Here is a 13,584-nt window from a genome sequence, read left to right on the forward strand (position 1 = left end):
CCATCCCAATGTGAGTGGGTGTCACTGTGGAGAGGTCTCTGCTGACATCAGAGATGCCCCAGGGCTGCTCACTGCAGGCTCAGAGTGAGTGAATCTCTCAAGCCTCTCAGTTCTCCTCCCCAGCTCTATTTGTAGAGCTCTCCTCATATCACAGAAATGATCCCTGCACCCTGAAGAGCCTGTGTAGTCCCCTGCGTTATGATGTCTGCTTGTTCATAGGACACTGGAGTACATCCAAGCCCTACAGTTGTAACTAGATTATGTAAAGCGGGCAATGGGAATTTGTGGGATACTGCAGTGGTTCATTTGAATTGTCCACTTGATTGGGTTAAGAGATGCTGATGATTAAGAGGCTTCTGGGTGTGTCAGTGAGTGTGTGTGTCTAGAAATGATTGGAATGTGGGACAGTGGACTGAAGTGGAGACCCTTCCTAAGCATGGGAACCACTGTCCAATAGGACAGTGCCTTGGATGGAATAAAAGTTGGAAGACCAAGGAAGCAGCAGCAGATGCAAGCTCAAATCTTGAACGGGTTCCTGATTGCTGCTATGATCACCTGAGGATCTCAGACTCACTTTTCTTCACTTGTCCAAAGTGGACTCTGCCAATGATTCTCTTGGGAGTTTCCTGAATCCCTGGGTTTTGGACTAGGGTAGCACTGTTGATCCCTCTTGTTCTGAGGCTTTTGCCTCTTGGGCTGTATCCCACAAATACCCATTGCCACTTGGAGCTACTGGTTCTGTAGTAGAGACAAACAAGGCAAGGCACCGAAGGTAGCAGGAAACTGTTTTATTTGGCTGCAGCCAGGTTCAGAGGGTACAGCCTTTGCTGTAATCAGTCAATCCCCTGAACCCCGAATACCGGTAATTTCAGAGTTTTATACCCAGCATGTAAGGGGAGGGGCTCAGAAGTTCACAGTCTACAAAAGTTCACCCAAAAGCAGCTTTTTCCTTCGCTGTTTTGGGCAAGTTAATACTTCAAGGACAGCACCTGTGAAGGGGAGAGCTTCTTCTCCCCTTTCTTTCTTCCCCTGCCAGCTGTTACCATGGAGCCCAGTTGGTATCTTCTCTTAAAAAATGTAGACATCTCTGTGAAGCCCAGCTCAAGGCCAGAAGCCTCCTTAGCACATTTCTACAAACTACTATACTGGATACATTTGTGAGAAATTATTAATGGGGTGCCCAGCACCTGAAGTGCTGGTATCTTCCTGGCTACTGGCCAAGCAAAATAGGGCAATAGGAAAATAGGAAATTTATCCATATTGAACTTTTTCTCAGAGACTCTTTTTCTGACAGTCCCAAAATCAGCCATGGTGAGAATTCTTGGAGAAGCCCAGTTAAGACTTTTTCTGTGGAGAGAGGGAGTGCCACTTCAATTTTCCCCTTTAATGATGCTCCCCATAATTTAATCCTTTAAATTACAGAGGATCATTATCATCATCTTGGCTTAAAGCCTTATATAATGCCAGAAATTTAGTTGTTGTCCTCCTTTGAACAGCATCTTCTATAGTGGACCCAATAGTTTTAATGCACGGTGGAGCCAAACATGGAAGCAATAAACAGGTTAACAGCAGAATACCCACTATAACAATAAAGCTTTTAAATCCACCAAGAGTTGAAAACCAACCCCCTAAAAGTGTGTTAGGGTCCCAAACTTTAATGCCTCTCCATGTCTGAATGGGCATGTGTGCCAGTTTTCTTATGCTGTTGGCTATATCATTGAGTGCTTGTCCATTATCATCTATTTAGATGCAAGAATCTGAGCTGTTGAACTTTGTACATAATCCTCCTTCTTCAGTCAGTAGGTAATCTAATGCCAAGTGGTTTTGATAGATGGCCACTCGCATCTGGGTGTGTTGTGTAGCTATGAGGTCAAGACCTGTGGCAGTCTGATTAGTTATGATTTCTAGTACAGCTTGTAAGCGGATAATTCTGTTCAGCATGTAAATAGGAGTCCTATAACCCCAACTGCCATCTTGTGCCCAGGTAGCATGACCATAAGTGGCAATCATTCTCTGGGGTGTGCATTCATCTTCACCCCACGATTGGTGGCCTCCTAGTTCAATCTCTTGCCCAATGGATCTCCTTTTACTTGGCCCTAGATCCTCATACAAGGGGATTCCTAGGTCCTTTCCAGTAGCATTAGGAAGTAAGCAAAACCCTTGTCTAATAGTACCAATAGTACAAGTTCCTCTCCAATTTGTTGGGAGTTGGGTGTAAGCCCTTTTCCCACAAATCCAAAATAGCCCATCAGGTACTTTCCAGTTAGTGGGAGGTAGGTTGCTCCAGAATTTATGGATTTCGGGGATGCCCCAAAAGGAACTGATCTGGATCGTGTCTGGGCACGTACAGTTAAAAAGTGCTCTTCTCTTTTTGCATATTAGACCTCTAATTCCTAGCCAGCCTGGGTTATCTTCCTCAAACCAAGTAGGTTTCTCTGGCCCCCATTGGAATTCCAAAACAATATTCTATTACATGGGGTTTCACTGACTCATTGTGTGTGATGGGGTCCAAATCTGCCAATACATTCTTCACCAAATATTTCTGAAGTGAGAACCCAGACTTGGGGGCTTTCATTTTTTAGTTCCATTTGTGTTTTATTCCAAAGCAGTAGGGAGTAAGCAACTAGACCTAGTCCTGTCCATGGCCATTCCTCACTCAAAAGGCCCCCCCCCACAGACCCAGCAATTTTTAACCTCAAGGTTTTTAGCAATTCTTCCTGATAGGTCCAGAAGGAGATTCTTCCCTAAGGGAGGAAGGTTGAGATTTGGGCTTAACTCTTTATACAGTTTAGCTTTAGGGTAAGGACTTAGAGTAGGTCTCAAGGCAGCTGGTTTCGAATCACTTTTTCTAAAACTTTTCCAAGATAGTGGCTGGGAGTCTAGTGGCCAACAATACCAAATTCCACCAGTAAAGGGGAAATTTCCTGGGCAAAGTATTTTTTCCTTAAATTGTGATTCAATCCAAGCCATGTAGACTCTTTTTCCTTCCCAGAGGCAAACCGTCATCCACCTATATCATTTCTCTGGTGGGACAGGTCCTAAGTATATGTTTTTACCACCTTTTGGTTATAGTAGATTGGCTTGACACATGGTTCGCATGATCTCCACTGTTGGGGTGGGAGTAGGGCAGAACTCCTTAAGATGAACAAAAGAACCCATACTAAGTGATAGACTAACATTTTGGTTAGCATAGGTTGGACAGATTAAGTTAGCAAAGCCAAACTAATAACATCAAACAAATCTTAGAAACTTATATAAGCAAGATAATGAATATAAGTGAAATTTTGTTATTTAGAGCCCAGAGTGTTAACCATTACACTATAGGAAGTATATTAGAGGTTGAAAGAGTCCATTAGTTTTCATAGGAGGTTTATCTTTCACTAGGAATTTTTCAGCCAGTCCCTCCTGTGCGGCTGAAACAGGGCCACAGACTCCTCAAGCTTCGGCTGTGTGTAGAGCAGTCAGCTTCCGGAGTGACTGGACCAGGTCTGTTGTCCTTCTGATCCTCAAGCTTCTCTGATGCTCCTTTTCTCCAGATGGTCAGCTTCAAGGGTGTTGTGGCATCTGGAGAGCACTCCCAGTGTGCGGCTGCAGGCTTGAGTCTTGTGTAATGAATCCAGGGGCCTATTTCTGCAACCTTCACTGCAGTTGGGGTGGATAAAATCACAGTGAAAGGGCCCTTCCAAAGAGGTTTTAAAGGGCCTGGGTCTGTTTCTTTGACCCAGACTGAATCTCCTGGCTTGAAGGAGTGGGCATCTGTGGTTAAACTTACTGGCAACCTCTCTCTAACCCATTGGTTGAGAACCTGCAAAGTTTTCCCTAAGGCCTGAAGTTGCTGCCTCAGGGCTAATTCCTCTCTCTCTCTTAAGTCTCCCTGTAGCCCCTAATAAGAGGGGAAGGCCTTCCAAACATTATCTCATAAGGAGAGAATCCAGTCCTCCTAGTGGGAGTGGATCTAATCCTCAAAAGTACAATAGGGAGAAGTTCATCCCAGTGTAAGTGTGTCTCCTGACACAGCTCACCCAATTGAGTCCTCTTCATCCTTTCAGCTTTACCAGAACTCTGAGGCTTATAGGCGGTATGTATCTTCCATCTGATATTTAAATTTTTGGCCAGTAATTGTATCACTTCAGCCACAAAAGCTGGCCCGTTGTCCTAGCCAATAGTTATCGGGATACCAAATCTGGGAATAATTTCCTGGAGGAGCACTCTGGCTGCCTCTCTAGCCTTTTCAGAGCGAGTTTGAAAGGCTTCTACCCAAGCCGAGTATGAACACACAAACACCAGAAGATATTGATATCCCCGTGAGCGTGGTAGCTCTGTGAAGTCTACTTCCAAATCCTGGAAAGTTGCTCCTCCTATACTTTGAATTCCTGGTGAAAGTTTTGGTCCCTGTCGGGGATTGTTATGTGCACACACCTCACATTGTTCACAAATCACGCGGGTAATGCTTGTGAGCCGGGGGATATAGAAATATTGGCTCAGAATTGTCTCAAGTGCTGTACATCCCATATGTGTTCCTCTATGGCACTGTCTGATAAAGGCTGGGGCTAGAATCTCAGGAATGGCTATTAGGCCATCAGAAAATTTCCACCATCCGCCAGGGAGATAACTTCCTCCTTCAGTCTTAAACCAATTTTCTTTCTTTTTTTTTATTGGTTGTTCAAAACCTTACAAAACTCTTGACATATCATATTTCATACATTAGATTCAAGTGGGTTATGAACTCCCATTTTTACCGTGTATACAGATTGCAGAATCACATCAGTTACACATCCACATTTTTACATAATGCCTTATTAGTAACTGTTATATTCTGCTACCTTTCCTATCCTCTACTATCCCCCCTCCCCTCCCCTCCCATCTTCTCTCTCTACCCCATCTACTGTAATTCATTTTTCTCCTTATTTATTTTCCCATTCCCCTCACAACCTCTTATATGTAATTTTGTATAACAATGAGGGTCTCCCTCCATTTCCATGCAATTTCCCTTTTCTCTCCCACCTCATGTCTCTGTTTAATGTTGATCTTTTCTTCCTGCTCTTCCTCCCTGCTCTGTTCTTAGTTGCTCTCTTTCATGCAGGGAATATTTTGGCTCCCATTGTGTTAGTGGGTCTGGTAGGACAGCAGCATTTAAATCCAAGGCTGGATTATCTTCTCACTTGTAGGCAGCTGATCTGGCCTCTCTGTCAGCTCTCAGGTTGCCCTGAGCAACCACAGTATTTCCTTTTGATGACCCCGGCAATGCTTAACTGCAACCCTTTAGGGAGCCCACACTGCATCTAAATTTTCAGAATTTCTTGCCCATATTTTATGTCTTTTCCTCCTGAGTTAATTAGCCCCTTTTCTTTATATAAGGCCCCATGAACGTGCAGGGTGGTGAACACATATTTTGAGTCTGTGTAAATATTTGCACAGACTCCAGCTGCCAGCTGAAGTGCTCGAGTCAGTGCAATAAGCTCTGCCTTTTGCGCTGAAGTTCCTTGAGGCAGAGGTTCCGTCTCAGCAGTAGAGTCCAGAGTGAGCACTGCATATCCAGCAAAACAAGTCCCACCTTTAATAAAACTGCTTCCATCTGTGAAGTACTCTGCATCAGCATCTCTCACGACCCCTTGCCCGCAAGGAAGACGCAACTCGGGAATCTTCTTTCAGCGGTTTATTCAGGCCCTTGATATTTCTTCTACTAATCCCTCGGATGCCCCTCCCAGCCTTAATATAGCATCTCAAGCCCCAATGCGAAGCTGCCACGTGGAACTTTCTCATAGGGTGCTGAAAAACCATGCACCAACTCTCCCAAATAAGGAGTTGTTTGTCACATACCACAGCGGAGCCAGCGCCATCTTGTAATGGCGACCATAGTCTGCATAAGCGGCAGAAACGGCTCACCACAGTTCCCCCTTTCTGTTTTCTTAAAACAATACAGGCGAGAGTAGAGGTCCTATCCCACTGTGCAGAATGGCTGCATAGTATGGCTCAGTCCTAAGGAGGCGCCTTCCCCAGATCTGACTCCATATCAGCCGACGCCTTTTTTTGTGGGGCGGGGCGTGGACACGTCAAACCCGCATGCAATAGGACATGATCCCCTTGAGGTCCCTCTTCTCAATGGATCACTCAAGTGCAGTGCCTTGCCTCGCATCCTGTATCATGACGCTGGTGAACAAAAGGGGGTAGCTAGGACTACCTCTGTAGGACAACCACAATTAAGTTGGCGACACCCTGAGAGAAAGGCACGGGCTTTAAAGCCATAGCTAAAGACCAGTGTGGAAACCCTTCTGCGTGCAATGGCAACAAGACCTGCAGAGTGCAAGGGCTTTCCAGCACTAGAAGAAAGACAAAAGAAGGACATGTCGAACCCAGTGCAATGTTAGAATAACTTGGTGTGCAACGACCATGTCAAAGGCACTAGTGTGGAAACCCATCTGCGTGCAATGGTAGGAAGACCGGCAGAGTGCAAGGGCTTTCCAACACTAAGAGAATAACGAGGAAAGACATGTCAATCCCAGTGCAATGTTATAATAACTTGGGGTGCAATGACCATGTCAAAGATTTACTGTTTAAGATGCGCAAGCCAGACTTGAGGTGAGTTGCCATTTTCTAAAGCTGCAAGAGCTTGTATGATCATAGCCTTATCGTGAGCACTGCGGGCCTTGAGGCCACAGAGAAACCACAAACAGAGGAACATACCAAAGCAACACATTGCACCAAAAATGCCTACTCCCACCCACTCTTTAAAAAAGGAAAAGGCAGAAGATATCCAATCTGTGAATTGACCCAAAGTCACGGGATCAACACGGGTGTTATTCAAGACAGCTATCTGAGTCAGTTGAGACTGGATCATGTCTTCCGCCGCCATGGACCAATTTCCAGCCAAATAGTCACCGATGATGCGGGAAGCATTCCTGGAATCATTAAATCTGACAGAGGTTATACACAAATGCGCACGTTGTTCAACACAACCCAAAAGCACCATGTCAGACAATTCTTCTGCCTGAGCTTGAAGTAGGTCTATTCTTTGGTTGGCAGCTAAAATTCCTGACAAAATATGTTGATTAATTGTATTTTGGGATTCGAGTATGGTGGAAGTTTGTTGAATAACTTGATTAACAGTGACAGCAGTTTGCACCTGGCTGGCCATGGCTACTCCGGCCGTAACTGCTGCAGCAGCAGCAAGGCCTGCATTAGTTAATGGCCCACCTATCTCTCTACAGACTTTCATCCAAGCCTCTATGCCTTTGTTTTTATAAGGAGTAATAGCTGCCTTACATTCTTTAGTACACTGTTCAAAGACCAATTGTTTAATCAAGGGCATGGCTCTATCGGGATCGCCAAAAATCTTTCCGGCGGCATCCACCATCCTTGCTACAAAATCTGAAAAGGGTTCTGTAGGGCCTTGTATAATCTTGGTCAAATTACCAGACACCTCTCCTCTATTTGGAAGTGACTTCCATGCCCGAATGCAAATATTATTGATCTGTTCATATACCTCAGGAGGATACCCCGTTTGTTGGTTAGCAAACCTGCCCTGCCCCAGAAGCATATCTTTGTCCCAGGCAGGACGGCCTGCTGCATGATTCTGGGCAGCTTGTTCTACAGCTCCCTCTAGCATAAATGCTCTCCAGTCCAAATATTTGCCTGGAGAAACACAAGCCCGAACAAGGCTAGCCCAATCAGAGGAGTCATGCAGTATCTAGACAGACTCTCCACCTGAGTTAGTGTGAAGGCGGCATCCACCCCATAAGTGCGCACGGACTCCGCCAGGGTCTTCACAATTTTGAAATCTAAGGGTTCATGGAATCTTCCCCTATTGTCATCCTGAAAAACTGGATAAGCAAGACCCATCTCAGCGTTAACAGCCCTCCATGTTTGGGCATGGAAAGCTCTCCCCGAAACACCCCCACCGTACGGCGGTGGATCCGGAGGATCATTTTTCCTGAGCCCCTGTTTATTTCTGTTCTCTTCTCCTATATCTACACTCTCTAGCTGACGAGACAGCCTCCCAAGCTCTTCCTCCTCATCCTCTTCTTCCTCTGACCCACTTTCGCATGGGGGTGTACGCAGCGTACTGAGATCTGGATACAATCGTCTCCTCCCCTGTTTCACGTCCCGCACACTCCCATCCTCCTGAGATATCTCACTTTTTGTTGTTGCCGTTTCTGATTTCTCCTCATGTAATTGCTCTAGAACTTCCTGTCCTTTAGTAAGTGCTTCCTGACATCTGCCATCTGTAAGGCAACTACGGACCATCTTCCAAAGGGGTATCACCCCACCCTCTAATATGCCCTGCTCAGAAGCAAAGTCAAGATCTCTGCCTAATTTATCCCAACTAGGTATAGTAAGGCTGCCCGAAAATGCAAACCACGGTGCAGCAATATCTGCCTTCTGTAAAAATCTCTGTAAAGTACTATGCTTTACTTCTAGTCCCTTGGAACGTAACAGGTCATCTAGGGCCAGGAGAAGCGGACTTGAAGATGCGGCACCCATGACACAACTAAAGAAGCACAAAAAACAAACAAAAGAAGCACAAAAAACAAAAGCGAAAGTAAAAGCGAAAGTACACATTGCAGCTGCAATAAAATATAACGCTCTCTCTTTATTTGCAGAGGAGCAAATACCTTTTTCCCGCTCTCTCTTTCTTTACAGAGGAGCTGCCCCGCTTTGATCGCGGATCCCACTTACCTGGGACTAACTGGTGCACCACCCCTGACTGCTGAAAGTTCTGGTTCCCAGGTCTCGGCACCACTTGTCACGACCCCTTGCCCGCAAGGAAGACGCAACTCGGGAATCTTCTTTCAGCGGTTTATTCAGGCCCTTGATATTTCTTCTACTAGTCCCTCGGATGCCCCTCCCAGCCTTAATATAGCATCTCAAGCCCCAATGCGAAGCTGCCACGTGGAACTTTCTCATAGGGTGCTGAAAAACCATGCGCCAACTCTCCCAAATAAGGAGTTGTTTGTCACATACCACAGCGGAGCCAGCGCCATCTTGTAATGGCGACCATAGTCTGCATAAGCGGCAGAAACGGCTCACCACAAGCATCCCCAAGGGCTGGTCTGCCAGGTCTGGTCTGCTGGAGAACACTTCACCCATGACCTCAACACATTTGTGATCAGGTTTTCCAGGTCCAATGGGCAGCAAAGTTGTTGGATTTAGAGTTTTAACAACCTCAATGCGAACACATGGGATTTCACATAACATGCCCTGATATTTATCCATTCTTTCATTAGTCATCCTATAGTGTCCTTTATATTCTAACGATGTCAAAATTGAATGAGGAACTCTGACAACCATTTCTTGTCCCATGGCCAGTTTATCAGCTTCCAACACCAGAAGAGCTGTGGCTGAGAAGGTGGCAAGCCCTGGGCTACAGAATCCAGTTGTTTTGACAAATAGGCCACTAGACGGTCCCCAGCATCTGAGTCAAAACTCCCACAGCCACTCCAGACTGATCATGGACATACAGAAAGAAAAGCTTCGTGATGTCAGGGAGCCCTAATCCAGGTGCACTGGTGAGTGCTTGTTTAATGTCCTCAAAGGCCTTTTGTTGTGTTGGCCCCCACATCAGAGGATCTCGTTCTCCCCACTTTGTGGCTTCATAGAGGGGTTTCACCATGACTGAAAAGTTGGGGATCCATATACGGCAAAATCTAGTAGCTCCCCAAAATTCTCTAATTTGGCAGTGGTTTGAAGGGACTGGAATTGAGCAGATTGCCTGTTTTCTTTCAGAGCCCAGCTGTCGTTGCCCCTGAGTCAGATAGAAACCTAGGTATTTGACCTTTTCCTGACAGATTTGGGCCTTTTTCTTTGAAACTTTGTAACCAGCCTCATATAGGAGAGTGGGAAGCAGTTGTGTCCCCTTCATGCAGTCCTCTTTAGTTGCTCCAGCCAGCAACAGATCATCTACACATTGGAGCAGTGTGCACCCACACTGCCTTGCAGGAAAGGCTTTTAATTCAGAGGCCAGCGCTGTCCCAGAGATAGTGGGTGAGTTTTTAAAACCTTGTGGTAATCTAGTCCAGGTCAATTGGCCTTTGTTCCCATTGGAATCTCCCCATTGAAAGGCCAAGAGCTGCTGACTCTGTGTTGCTAGTCGAATGCAAAAGAAGGCATCTTTAAGGTCCAGGCAAGTGAAATATGCTGCTTCAGCCGGGAGCAGACTTAAGAGTGTATATGGATTGGGGACCACGGGATGTAAAGTGACTGTGGCTTGATTGAGTACACGTAAATCTTGGACTGGTCTGGGGTCATCAGTTCCTGGTTTTTGGATAGGCAAAAGAGGTGTATTCCATGGTGATTGGCACGGCCTGAGAATCCCATGTTGTAAAAGTCTGTACAAATGTTTTTGAATCCCTAGTTGTGCCTTATGAGGAATATGATATTGCCTCAGGCGTATTGGCATAACTCCCGGTTTTAATTCCACTCTTACTGGGACAATATTTTGGGCTATTCCAGGTGGATTGTCCTCTGCCCATACTCCTGGCACTTGGAAAGGAAGCTCTGGCTCCTGTTGTGGTGTCTCTACTAAGTGGAAGATATGCCATTCCTCTTCCTGGGGAATGGTGAAGGTTAAAATTTTTGCCTCAGAGTTTCCCAATGATAAAGTTGCCTGACCTCTTGCATCAAAAGTTATTTGGGCCCAGAATTTTCCTAGCAAGGCTCGACCCATCAATGGTACTGGGCAATCTGGCATATGCAGAAACTCATGAGTCACTTCATGACCTGCTAAATTGCATCGCCGAGGCAACAGGAAAGGATGACGAGCTTTGTTGCCTGTGGCCCCAATAATTGTAGTCTGTTTCTTTGAAAGCGGTCCCACCGGCCTGGTCACCACTGAGTGGTGAGCCCCAGTGTCCACCATAAAGTCCATGGGTTGGCCTCCTACAAACATTCGGACCATAGGCTCCTGGGGGCCCAATGGGATGGAGCCCGGTGGGTCCGAGTCCTCATCATAACTTTCCACGGCTGCCAGTCCCACAAAATCCTTTTCTGGGATATCAGGTGGGTGTTCATTGCACTGAGCATCATGGGGGACCCTTTTGTGGGGCTGGTATCATCCTCTAAAGACTTCACCTCTCTTGTCCTGGTAAGGAGTAGCAGCAGCCCAATTGTCTTTCTTCTTCCTGGGGCATTCAGTCTTCTCGTGGCCCTCTAGATGGCAGTAGCTGCACTGGTTTGGTCTCAGCTTAATCCCAGGATGGGATGGTCCCTCCAGCCAGACTTTTCTTGGGCTCTGCATTCGACCCTGATTTTGAATATTGTTCTGGCTTTGTTCTGGCAAGACCCCCCCCTTTGAGTGATTCCTGAATTTGCAATAAAGGCAGCCACGAGTAAATCCATTTTCTTTTTCATCTTTCTGTCCGCTTCTTGTTCGGCCTCTTGGTCTCGATTGATGAACACTGTAGTGGCAACCTCAGTTGGTTCATTGGCACACTTTCCAGCAAAACCCTCTAGTTTTTGTAACTTTCGGCGAATGTCACCCTGAGCTTGTCCCCCAAAGGCAGCGTTGATCATCCGCTGATTGTCTGGTGCCTCAGGATCAAAGGGAGTAAAGAGTCGAAAGGCCTCACACAGTCATTTGTAGAATTGACTGGGGCTTTCATCTGGTTTCGGGATCACTTCTGATGTCTTATTCATATTTAGGGTTTTCTTTCCTCCTTCCTTTAGGCCTCCTATGAAAGCCTCTTGATATTTCCTTATCTTTTGGAGGTCCTCTTCATTGTTGGGGTCCCTTTGGGGGTCAGTGTCCAGGAACTGGGCCTGGGCATAGGCTTGGATATTGCCTTGTGCATCTGGAACATGTTCCTTGAGCCATTTTAAAGCTGTTTGGGTTACCTGTCTACGTTCCTCCGTGTTGAATAGAGTCAGAAGGAGCTGGCAGAAGTCCACCCAGGTAGGCTGGTGAGTTTATATAATGGATTGTATCAAATCAATCATGGCCTGAGGGTTTTCCGTATAAGAGGGAGTATGATTTTTCCAATTTAAAAAGTCAGTGGAGGTGAAAGGCTGATATATGTAAATGCATGGTCCCCCTAGAATATTTCCTTCCTAGTCAACATAGGCTGGTCCTCTAGCTTCTTGTAAAGGCATCTGGAGCACTCTCCTTTGAGTAATGGCTCTAGTCTTAGGACGGGCTCCCTTTCTGGTCTCAGGAGGTGGAAGAGGAGACTTAGGTTTAGGGGAAGATTCTGGCTCTGAGGATGAATTGTTGGAAGGAGTAGTGGGTGTAACTTCTGAAGATGAGGGGGCTGTGGGTGTAGGCTGTTGTTCCAGTGGTCTTGGTAAGGTTGGGTAGAGTGGTACATACAGTGGTGGAGTCTCTGCTGGCTCACTGGACAAAACTGGTTTCTCCTGTGGCTCATGAGGCAAAACTGGTTTCTCCTCTGGCTTTTTTCTGTCAGGTTCCTTCTGTCTATTTGCCTTCCATTGTGTCTTTGAGGCTGCTGTGCTTCGTGCCAACATCAGCTTGGCCTGTGCATCTAGACAGGCTCTCAACCAAGGGGGCTGCTTCTGTTCTATTTCTTGCCAGAAATCAATATAAGGGAATGGTCTGGGTGCCCAGGAGTACCAACAACTATTAAAAGGACCTTAGCAATGACTCTCATATCTAAAGATCCTTCTGATGGCCAGCCCACACCTAAGGTGGGCCATTCTGCTTCACAGAGAGAACGCAACATTTGTGGAGTGAGTTTTACCCCATAATCTCCCTTAAAACCCTTTTTAAAATTTTTTAAAAGGGGTTCAAGGAACTCTGTTTATCTTGTGTGCCTTCCATGTTCCACCGTGAGTCGGTGTCACACACTTAGAACAAAATATCCTTAGGACAAGACTCGCTTTGTCCCTCTCCAGCCATTCTCTCGCAGGGACTTAGGGCCCTCTTTGCCTTGTGGGTCAGTATTGACCCTGACCTGGAGCTTCCACCTGGACGTTGATTGGTGAAATTCTGCCATAGACTGTATGAGGGGCCACGGAACCGCGGATCAGGACTCTGCACTCGCTTCGGCCCTCGGGTTGGGTCAGAACCCTTCCCTTTGTCCATCTCATTCACACACTTTTACACACTTTCACACAGACATGGCCAGGACAGAATTTCTATACCACCCAGATTCCAACAATTCCAAACCAAACAGAAAAGGGAGTCATGGTGTTCCCCCTGCTAGCTGACCCGGAACAGAGGCTACTCGGGCGACTCCTCGGGTCCCTTTCAGCTCCAACCATTTGGAGGGTACTCGGGACCCAACAGAGGGTGATCAGGCCTCTCTTCCACCCACTTAGGCCTCGAAGAGGAAGTCAGGTGGGCTGCAAACCAAATGGACCCCGGTCCTACCTGTTCAGCTGGGTGGTGCTCCAGACCCTAATTCTGGTTCCTGCTGCCTGGGGGTCCCATTGTGCTCCAGGGTGGCAGCCCCAGGGCGCTGGGTGAGTGGATCCTCCTTCAGGCTAAGAGTGGCCTGGGCATGCCAAGGGGAAGGCTGTCCCTCACAGCCCCAGGGAATCCTGTCCCCAGAGACAAGAGAGGCACAATAGCCTTCCTTACCTCCTGTGTCCCATCTGGGTCGCCAAAAATATAGTAGGGACAAACAAGGCAAG

Source organism: Ictidomys tridecemlineatus, chromosome 15, assembly GCF_052094955.1.
Source record: "Ictidomys tridecemlineatus isolate mIctTri1 chromosome 15, mIctTri1.hap1, whole genome shotgun sequence".
Taxonomy (NCBI): domain Eukaryota; kingdom Metazoa; phylum Chordata; class Mammalia; order Rodentia; family Sciuridae; genus Ictidomys; species Ictidomys tridecemlineatus.